Source organism: Theobroma cacao, chromosome 3 (genome assembly GCF_000208745.1).
Source record: "Theobroma cacao cultivar B97-61/B2 chromosome 3, Criollo_cocoa_genome_V2, whole genome shotgun sequence".
In the NCBI taxonomy this organism is placed as follows: domain Eukaryota; kingdom Viridiplantae; phylum Streptophyta; class Magnoliopsida; order Malvales; family Malvaceae; genus Theobroma; species Theobroma cacao.
Genome location: NC_030852.1, coordinates 4,193,924 through 4,203,879, shown reverse-complemented (window position 1 = coordinate 4,203,879; position 9,956 = coordinate 4,193,924). Strand labels below are relative to the sequence as shown.

At 31.5% G+C, this 9,956-nt stretch overlaps 1 pseudogene; it reads right to left on the bottom strand.

The window, feature by feature from the left end:
- LOC18604274 lies at positions 734-6,136 on the bottom strand (annotated as a pseudogene).

The following is a 9,956-nucleotide window of genomic DNA, read 5'->3' as shown; positions in this document are numbered from 1 at the left end:
CTAACTTTTTCGATACGTATACTTGCGTAGGTAAAAATTTAACTGATACTAGGCCAAAACAACTTGCCAAGTATCTAGAAACATATCAACTAGACTTACCACATCAAACTAATACCATCACTTCACATCCAATTACCAAATACCTTTCTTGTCACCAATTGTCACCTATACAGAAATCATTCGTTGTTCCTTTATCAATTGTCTTTGAACCAAACTCTTACCAGGAAGCTGTAACTCTTTCTCATTGGAAAAAAGCCATGGCTATTGAATAGAAAGCATTGGAAGACAATGGAACATGGAGCATTGTACCACTACCTTCAAACTGTCATGTTGTAAGGTGTAAATACGTGTTCAAGGTAAAACTAAATGCTAATGGCAAAAAGGAAAGCTATAAAGCACGATTGGTTGCAAAGGGATATAACCAGATTGAAGGCTTTGACTATCAAGAAATATTTAGCCTTGCGGCCAGATAAACAACAGTAAGGATGTTTTTGCCTTAGCAGCAGCACACAATTGGCATCTGTCACAGCTTAAGATAAACAATGCCTTCTTGAATGGTGAACTGATAGAAGAAGTTTACATGGAGTTACCATAGGGGCATACAATCAAGGGGGAGTACCCTGTTGGTTTAGGGTTAGTTTGTAAGTTACACAAGTCACTTTATGGACTTAAACAAGCCTCAAGAGCTTGGGATTCAAAATTCACTGCATCAATCGTAAAGTGTGGTTTCAAATAATCGAATTCAAATTATTCACTCTTCATAATGAAGACACAAAATGGAGATTTCATAGCTCTTTTAATATATGTTGATGACATATTGATGGCTAGTACTTCCATTCAAGCAAAAAACAATGTCAAGAATTACCTAAGCTTAAAATTTAAGGGTAAAGACCATGGGAAAGTCAAGTACTTCCTAGGACTTGAGATAGCCAAATCACCAGAAGGCATATCAATATGCCAAAGGAAATATGCTCTAGATCTTTTGGAATAACACGGGCTACTTGGAACTAAGACTGCAAATACACCAATTGACTACAACCATAAATTAATCAAGACTAGTGATGAAGATAAGCTGACAAATGCTACCAACTACAGGCAATTGATTGGAAAATACTATACTTGACATTTAGCAGGCCTCGATATCAATTATGCTGTATAGGTGTTTTCACAATTTATGGACAAACCTGGACTTCAACACCTTGTAGCAACTCACAGAGTCCTAAAGTACATCAAAAAGGCACTAGGTCAAGGAATTCTAATGAAGTCAGAGAGTAATTTGAAAATATCTGGATACTTAGATAGTGATTGGGCAGGTTGCCCTAACATAAGAAAGTGAGTCACAAGATATTGCATTTTTGTTGGTGATTCATTGGTAAGTTGGAAATCAATGAAGCAATTTGGCGTGGCCAGGAGCTAAGCTGAGGCAGAGTATCATTCAATGGTTGCCACTTGTTGCAAGATCATGTGGTTGAAGTCCTTAATGGAAAACTTTCACATGGATCGCTCTGAGGTAGTGAATGTCTACACAAACAGCCAATCAATAATATACATTAGTAAAAACCCGGTGCTTCATGAGAAAACAAAGCACATAGAGATGGATTATCATTTCATTAAAGAAAAGGTAATGACAAGATTAATTAATCCCCTATACATCTCAACACAGTCACAACTATCTGACATCTTCACCAAGGCACTCCAACGAAGACAATTCGACTTCTTGATGAGCAAGATGAATGTTCATAACATCCACAGTTCATCTTGAGAGGGAGTATCAAACATTGATTGAATCAGTAGTGTGAAATAAGCTTTCCCAAGAGATACAAACATAGAAAAGAAATGAAGAAGACTGAAGTCCTTGACTGGGAAAAAGAAGGTAGAAATAGAGGACCAAAACTCCCCGTTTCAGTAAAAGGCCAAAAGAGTTCAAAACGCAGTATTTTGATTGAAGTTTTTTAAAAGTTAGTTAGATCGTAATTATTAGTTAGTTAGAGACTAACTTTATTCTTTTCCAAAATCAATTCAATACCTGTACATATATATATATTGCCTAGTCATACTCTGACCTATCAATGAGAATATGACCAGACAAATTCTCTTCACTCTTGCGCCGTTTTTCTTCATCTTTCATATCTGGCATTTCTGACATTAACCACACTAATTCTACCAGACATGCTAGCAAAGGGCGACCACAGTGCCCTCTACCGTTAAAAGCTAGAAGGCTCGTAGGATATACCTAAATTGAGGGGCACTCAAGGTAGATTGACTTAGTTGATTTTGGCCTTGAGAGGATGCCTTTGACCAAAGATTCTTTTTGAAATTGTAATGAAGCTTAAAACACAAAAGATGAGTGACCGAAATGTCAAAATAACAATTTTATATAGGATGGAGCGTTAAAGTTGTCCAAACTGAAACAAGAGAAAACACGAAAAAAAAATGCCATAATCTATCAATTATAAAATATCGTAAAAATTTCTAAATCAAGAAATTTCTAGTTATGTAAATCCAATTGCATTAAAATTAATCTCTCTAAGAATGTGCTTGAAAGATAGACTTGAGATGTAGCAAGTATAGCTTTCCATGTGATTTCAGATATGTTTCATTTGTCTAGGAACAGTGGTATTATTGCTTAAATCTCACAGATATAACTTAAACTTAAATTGGAAACAAATTAATAATTCTGATAGATTCAGAAAATTCGTACTTTTGCAAATTCATTTGCAATAAGTTTAACCTCTCTGAAAATGTGCTTGAAAGATAAACCTGAGATGTAACACTTATAGCTCTCTATGTGGTTCGAGATATCTTAAAGATTAAGAACATGAAATGAAACCTGAGAAAAAAGCAGTGAGAGTAATAAGTTATACAGGAGAGAATTATCTCTCATTATATAAGCTCGAGATCATATGTTAAAAAAAATTCTTTACCCATATTTATATGACTATTAATCTAATTATTTGTTAAAAAAGCAAATAGCAAATGTATAACAAGTAAATTGCAGAAAAGTATAAGCAAAAGAAGCCTATATTATAAATCACAGAAGTACAGTACATCTCTAATATCGTGTGCTTGTCTTAGCAAAGTTGCAACAAAAGAAAAACCAGAAACGAGAAAAAAAACAACAAGGCAAAGGATGTATGAATATGGCCCAAAGGAGCAGCTTGAATTAAATCAATCATGCATAGAAGTGAAATAGATGAAGCAAGCAGAGAGCAGATTTCTCATCAGTGCTTGCGTTTGAGGATGATGCATAATCCATTTTTTGAGTTACTACAATAAATTTATACTTTAATTACATTTCTTTGAACTAACATATGTTTTTTATGTAACGAAAACTTAAAAAGTGTAATTATATAAATTTTTTACTGTATTTTTCTCATATTCAACAATAATAATAATAATGTAATGATTACTATTTTATACGATGTCTATAACTATATTTATTATTCACAATATTGCTAGAAATTTGTATAGTATAGTCCTAAATTTATAAAAAATATTAATAAAAGTGTCCAAAAAATGTTGCTAAAAGCATTTTTAATAGCGCATGACAAAAATGTATCACTCTAACTCCACTGTAAAAAAGTGTAAATATTTGCCTATTCTAGAAAGTACTAGAAGTTGGGTTTGCGTTTTTGCTATTTACTTTTTTGTAATCTAGAGGAAAAAAAAAAACATTTGAAAACAAAACAAATAATATTTTTGAAAGATTATATATAAAATATTTAATTTTTATAAATAACAAAATGAATGATTTTACTTCTCTTTAGACCAATTATGTTATAATGGATGTACATATTTTAATTATTGGCTATTTTAATATCTATTAAGATACCGATTTTTATCTTTTAATATATATATATATATATATATTTTGCTTTATAGCATTTCTCACGCAGTTGCGGAATGAAAATTTGATCTATCTTCATGATGTTTCAATATTGTGCTTGTACTAATTACCTCATTTGCCATGTCCACGAGGCAAGATTCTAGGGGCTGCAAGATGGGGCCAATTGATGATTCTGCTGGAAGTGTCCCATCTGGGCGTCCTGGAATCAGAAGGGCCATTAATCCTCCAGGGACTATCTCCTTTGCTCGAGCAGCTAAGAAACGCTCCATGTCCATTGCATACTGAGCTGTATAAGCCTTGCCAACTTCGTTTGGTGCATTTGAATAAAAAATCCTCCCACGATTATATGCAGGTGAATTGATGTCACTTAACTCCTGCGGTACCCTTGAAAGCCATTGAAGAGCATAGGCAGAGTAGACAAAATGGAGACTTGCTTTTGGAAACAATCTGCTATGAAGGAGCCTGGAACTCCCGATACAAAGTACTGACGGCCTGGAGGAAGACTTTTAAAGAGCATGTTGAAATCATTGGAAACATGATCATTGAAGTGTACTTGGAAGTCAGGCAGGCTAGTATGCCCTTTGGTTTTGTACTTGTGGGTTACAGCTTCTATAATTGTATTCACAGAAAAGAATGTGTTAGGTCCCGTTGAACAGCCTAAATCGGCAATTCGAAATGTGCTTGCAATGGAAGGTGTATCTTCTACTTCAAGCTTTTCAATAATTGCTTCAACCAATACTGATTTCGCCTTATCTGCTGCTTCTTTCTAAATTTAAGAAGAATATGAAAAGAAAAAAAAATTGAAACGGGTTAGCTAGGTTCCCAAAATAATCCATTTTGACAATATCATATCACATGTTTAGCCTCTCGAAAGACATTTTAATAAAAAAAAATCAACTTAAAAAATTCGATTTCAGATATTACAAATTAAAAGGAGATATACTAGATATGAGAAGAGAATATCTTATAATAATGTATATCAAAGGAGTTGCGCAATAAAGAAAAAGTCACATCATACATGTTTTCTAATTCTCACAAATTAAAATCAACAGTTCGATACTATAATTTTGTATTATATTAATTACAATTCTAATTATAGGCCAAATATTTCGAACCAATGTTTAAAAACTCAGATCAAGAATTACACCAATGGTGCCATTAATTCTCAATTCAATTGATTTAGCCAGTTCAATCCAACCTCTTTTTTTTAAAAAAAAATAGAATTTTAACATTACTAATTATTAGAGTTTTTAATTAACAATCAAGGTAAGACAAGAAACTTTGAAGATAAAAACTGAAGTTTTGGCAGTTTGAGCCCTCTAATCATACCAGGTAAACTACTGGTTCAACCAGTCTGATTCAACACTGTTGCTAAAAACAATGCAATCGACTCCAAACCTGAGGAGCTAAAGAAAATAAGATTGTCTCTTGTACAATTTCAGACAATTATAATTCTCTTTGTTTTTCATTTACTAATTTGAATTAAAAAAAAACATTCACTGAACACAGATATACATATTTAAAAGAATACAAGTTTCAAAACTGATAATAATACTCTTTTTGTCCTATTTTTATTATTTTTATTTCACTTTCATGAAATTTAAAAAAGAAAATTTATACTTTATACCAAAATTTTTAAATTTTTTATTAAATAAAAAAATATTTTGGTATATTTTATATTAAAATTTATTATCTTCATTTCACTTTTATGCTTATATTTTTAAAATAAATAAATTGAATTAAAACTTATTTGCATAGAAATTAGTTTTTTATAATATTTAATTTTGTTCTATATAGCCAAAGTAAAGAACAATCACGTACGCCAAAAACCAAAAGAAATTAAGATTTCATTTCCACCATTTCCAAAATTAAAACTAATAAAAATTGCTTATTGAATTTTTCATAGTGTATATTTATGTAATGGGCAATTAGAAATGTGCTCAAAAAATTTATATATAGAAAAATAAATAAAGTAGTTAAAGATCAAATGAAAAGTTTGTAAAACTTATAAGAGGTGGCCAAGTAAGCATTTACAACAAATAAGGATATATAGGGTAAATAAAGAAGTACCTGAGGTTTGGAATTCTTTGCATAACTGTTGGGGCCATCTCCACCAGTCATGGGAAATGATTCTTCCTTTTCTAAGCTTTGTTTTTTCCTCTCTCTCTCTCAAGTGGGAATGATATAAGAAGAGACAAACTTGTCTTAGTTTCTACCTGGAGAGAACATGTTCTGCATGATATAAACATTTGTGGCTCGTTGAAACGTTATAATTAGATACACCTCAACCCTCCTACGTGATAAATTCATGAGTTAACGATATTAATTTTGATATGGCACATCCTATTCTCCTATAACTTAGGTTTCTATAACAAAATATATTTTATTTAATAAATTTTTTTTAACTGGCTGAAGCTGAAGGAGTTGTTGTCGTGGTCCATCTCAATACCCTAATGAACAAGCAATCTCACTTTTAAAGTTGGAGTTGCCAACTTCTCAATCAATTCTCATGCAATTTAATATTGAGAAAATTATGAGAAATGGTCATCTTCACAAACCCATTTCAAAAATAGTCTTCAATATAAAATTAACTATTTTTACCCAATTTTAGTCATGAAATGACAAAAAAACCCTTAAAATCATTTCAGACAAATTAAATACTCCCAATTTTTCTCTCCCACCATTCTTCTGTTATGTTCCCCATTCTATTATGCTCCCCAATTTGCTCTCTTGCTAGCTAACTCTCTCTAATTTTACCACCATCATCATATCTCTATCTATCATTTGGCATATCATCATCGATTTGTAGATAAAAAAGCATGATATGGAATGTAACAACATATTTTTGAGTTTATTGGTTTATATCACAAAACCCACTCTTTGTTTATCTCTTTCCATCTTGCCATATCATCGTTGATATACAGACCAAAAAGTATGGCATGGTGAGTAACAACAAGTTTTTGAGTTTATTGATGTTAAGTTTTTTAGTGATTCAAGTCTAATAGAACATGCCTTGACATGTAACAAAGTGATTCATGCCTTGACGTGTAACATCAGTAGGAAGAAGGAAACTATGGCATGTAATATCTGGTGCTAAAGCTTTAACTTTGGCGTATAACATCAGGTGTTGAAGCTTTGACCTTGGTGTATAACATCTGATGCTGAAGCATTGGTGTGTAACATCTGCTTAGGATTCTAGTGTTGTTTTGTCTTTCTTTTCTAGTATATTTAGTTGTTGTAGATACATTTACAAATTAGTAGTTTTTTATATTTTGTAGTTATATATATATATATATATATCTAAAAAACTCTGAATGAAGGTGAGAGTTTTTTCTTCCAAAGTTGTTAATCTCTTGCTTTGTTCATCTTCTTCTTTTTCTAAAAGTTTATATATATATATAAAACTCTAAATGAAGGTGAGAGAGTTTTTTCTTCCAAAGTTGTTAATCCTTTGCTCTGTTCATCTTCTTCTTTTTCTGAAAATTTACAGAGTTCTTATTTTTCTGTTAAATTTTCTTCAAAAATCAACAACTGGTTTTCATTTACAAAACCCAAAACTTGATGGGTCGAAGTTATAAGTGAAATGAAATCTGTAAAGTAGCAAAATTTTTTGAACATTGCTTGTACCAACAATATTTATTAAACATGGTAGATAACTTGTCCTTTTGTATTTTACTGTAACATAAACTCTTGGAGTTAAAACGTATAATAACTATTTTTTCAACTGTAACAATATTTTTTGAACATGGCATGTAATAATAACACTTTTTAAACATAATCTGTAATTTGTTCTCTATATTTGTATTTCACCAGTACATAAACTCTTAAAGTTAAACACCTTCACAATAGAGATAAAGTTTAAAATCAAAAAAGAATTTGACATGAAAATGAAGATGTATTGAAAAATTATTCAACGTTAACGTTACTATTGGGATGAAATGGATTTGGACAAAAAGATATTTTCCAAAATCTTCTAATTTGGATAATTAACTTTTAGGTTATTTTATTTGTTTCATTTCCTGTAATCACAAAAAAAAAGTGTAACACCCTTCTTTTATGACTGTTACCGGGGCATAAGTCATGTAGGCTAGCTCACACGACTCGACAAGCCTTCTAAATATTTTTACCTTACCAATATTTTCCTTTCATTTGTATCACCTTTATTACTCCACATAATTTCGTTAAACATCAATACGATTTATCATCAATAATATTCAGCAATTATGATAACATAAATTTTTACCACGCATTAGATTTCCTGTCAAACCCTGTTCTATAAAATAATTACGACGTCATTTACATGCTCAATAGAATGTTTGCATGTTTAGGAAGTTCGAGGAATCGTTAAAAGACGATATTGCCCCTAATGGTACCATTAAGTCGATTAAGCCTCAAACTAGTTCAAATAGGAATTTTGAGGTGAAATTAAGAGTTTCATAGTTTAGGGATGACTCAAAATGGTAATTCGGAGTTCGAGGATCAATTTGGAGTCAAACTGAAATTTTCATTATCTAAGGGCAAAATGGTCATTTCCCACTTGGGGACAAAATGAGAATTTTGAGAAAAGATTTTTTTGGCCCCATTTAACTTATTGGAGTATAATTTAAGGGTTTGGTAGTGAAAAAATTTAATTCCGGTGATTTCTAGAGTGTATGGGCAAAATCGTAATTTTTCCACCTGCGGACAAAATTTGAGATTTTGAGAGAATTTAGATCACATTTGACAAATTGGAGAATGGTATGAGTATAAGGGATGAAAAATATGTCTATGGGCAATTTTTCAGTTTTTGGGGCAAAAATGTAATTTTACCACCCCGAGGGCAAAACGGTAATTTTGCACCCCCAGAGCATTTTTCCAGCACAAGGTCTTCACCCATCATCATTTTTGACCCTTGAATAATGTGTGGTGGAGTGAGAAAGCTTAATAGTTAAGAAATGACACATGGACCAATAATAAGTTGACTTGTGTCAAGTTTATATTCATTAATTATTTAACTTTAAAATAAATATAAAAATCAGTCAATTTTCTTTCACATGGCCGGCCAAACAAAGAAAAAGGAAGAACAAAAGGAGGAAGGGAAAAAACAAGAAACCTAGGTAGGAAAATTAAAGGAAAATTGGTGGATTTCAAGGAATCAAGCAATCAAAGGTAAAATTTTTTGATTTTGACTTGTGATCTACCTTTGCCATGCATTTCTCCTTATTTTCCATGGTTAGATTTCATGTTTTCATGGTGAATTCATGGCTGCCCAAATGGGTATGGAGAGAGAATGAAGTTAGATTAATTTGATTTTTAGTTATATTAGTGTTTTAAGTTAGTTTAGCATATTTAGAAATAAAACAACAAGAAAAGAATTCATTTTCCTTCATTACCATTATTGGCCAAATTTTCTAGGAAAATATTGGCTGCTGATCTTGATGTTTATTTGAGGAATTATGATGAATAATGATGAATTATGAGCCTAGAAAAATAATGGGAATTTTCGGAGCAAAAATACGAATTTTTACCCACTAAGGGTATTTTCGTAATTTTCTATCGGGACTGATAATTTGCACCACACTGAGGAACATTAAGTCAATTTTGGTGCAATTGAGGTATAGAAACTGAAAAAAATTAATTTGGAGTTTAAACGGACGCGCATATCGATTTATCGAGTAAAAGATCGAAATAGGCTAACATCTCGTTTAGGCAAAATTTAGATATTTTGCACTTCATATCATGCATTAGTAGTATAAATTAGTTTATTTTGGTTTAGTACCAAAGTAGTAAACCTCTTAATTGTGCAATTTGTCAAGGTGGCGAATCCTCTGGCAAGGGCAAAGAAATCGCACTCGAGGAGTAATGTTGGAGTACTCGAATTTAGTTTTCGGAAACTATGAGTAAACTTATTATCGTCTTAATTATCTAGAGTAGTTTTATACAATTGTGTGATTTTATGAAAAATGGGTTTAAATGATAAATTACTATGTTTTAAGAGAAATTGTGATTTTATAAAATGATTTTATAAATTTTTTGAAAAATCAAATACTGGTTTTGAAAATAGAGTAATTGGAGACTGCCTGCTTGTGTTGTAAATTTATGGTTTTAAATTGAATGGCTTATGACAATA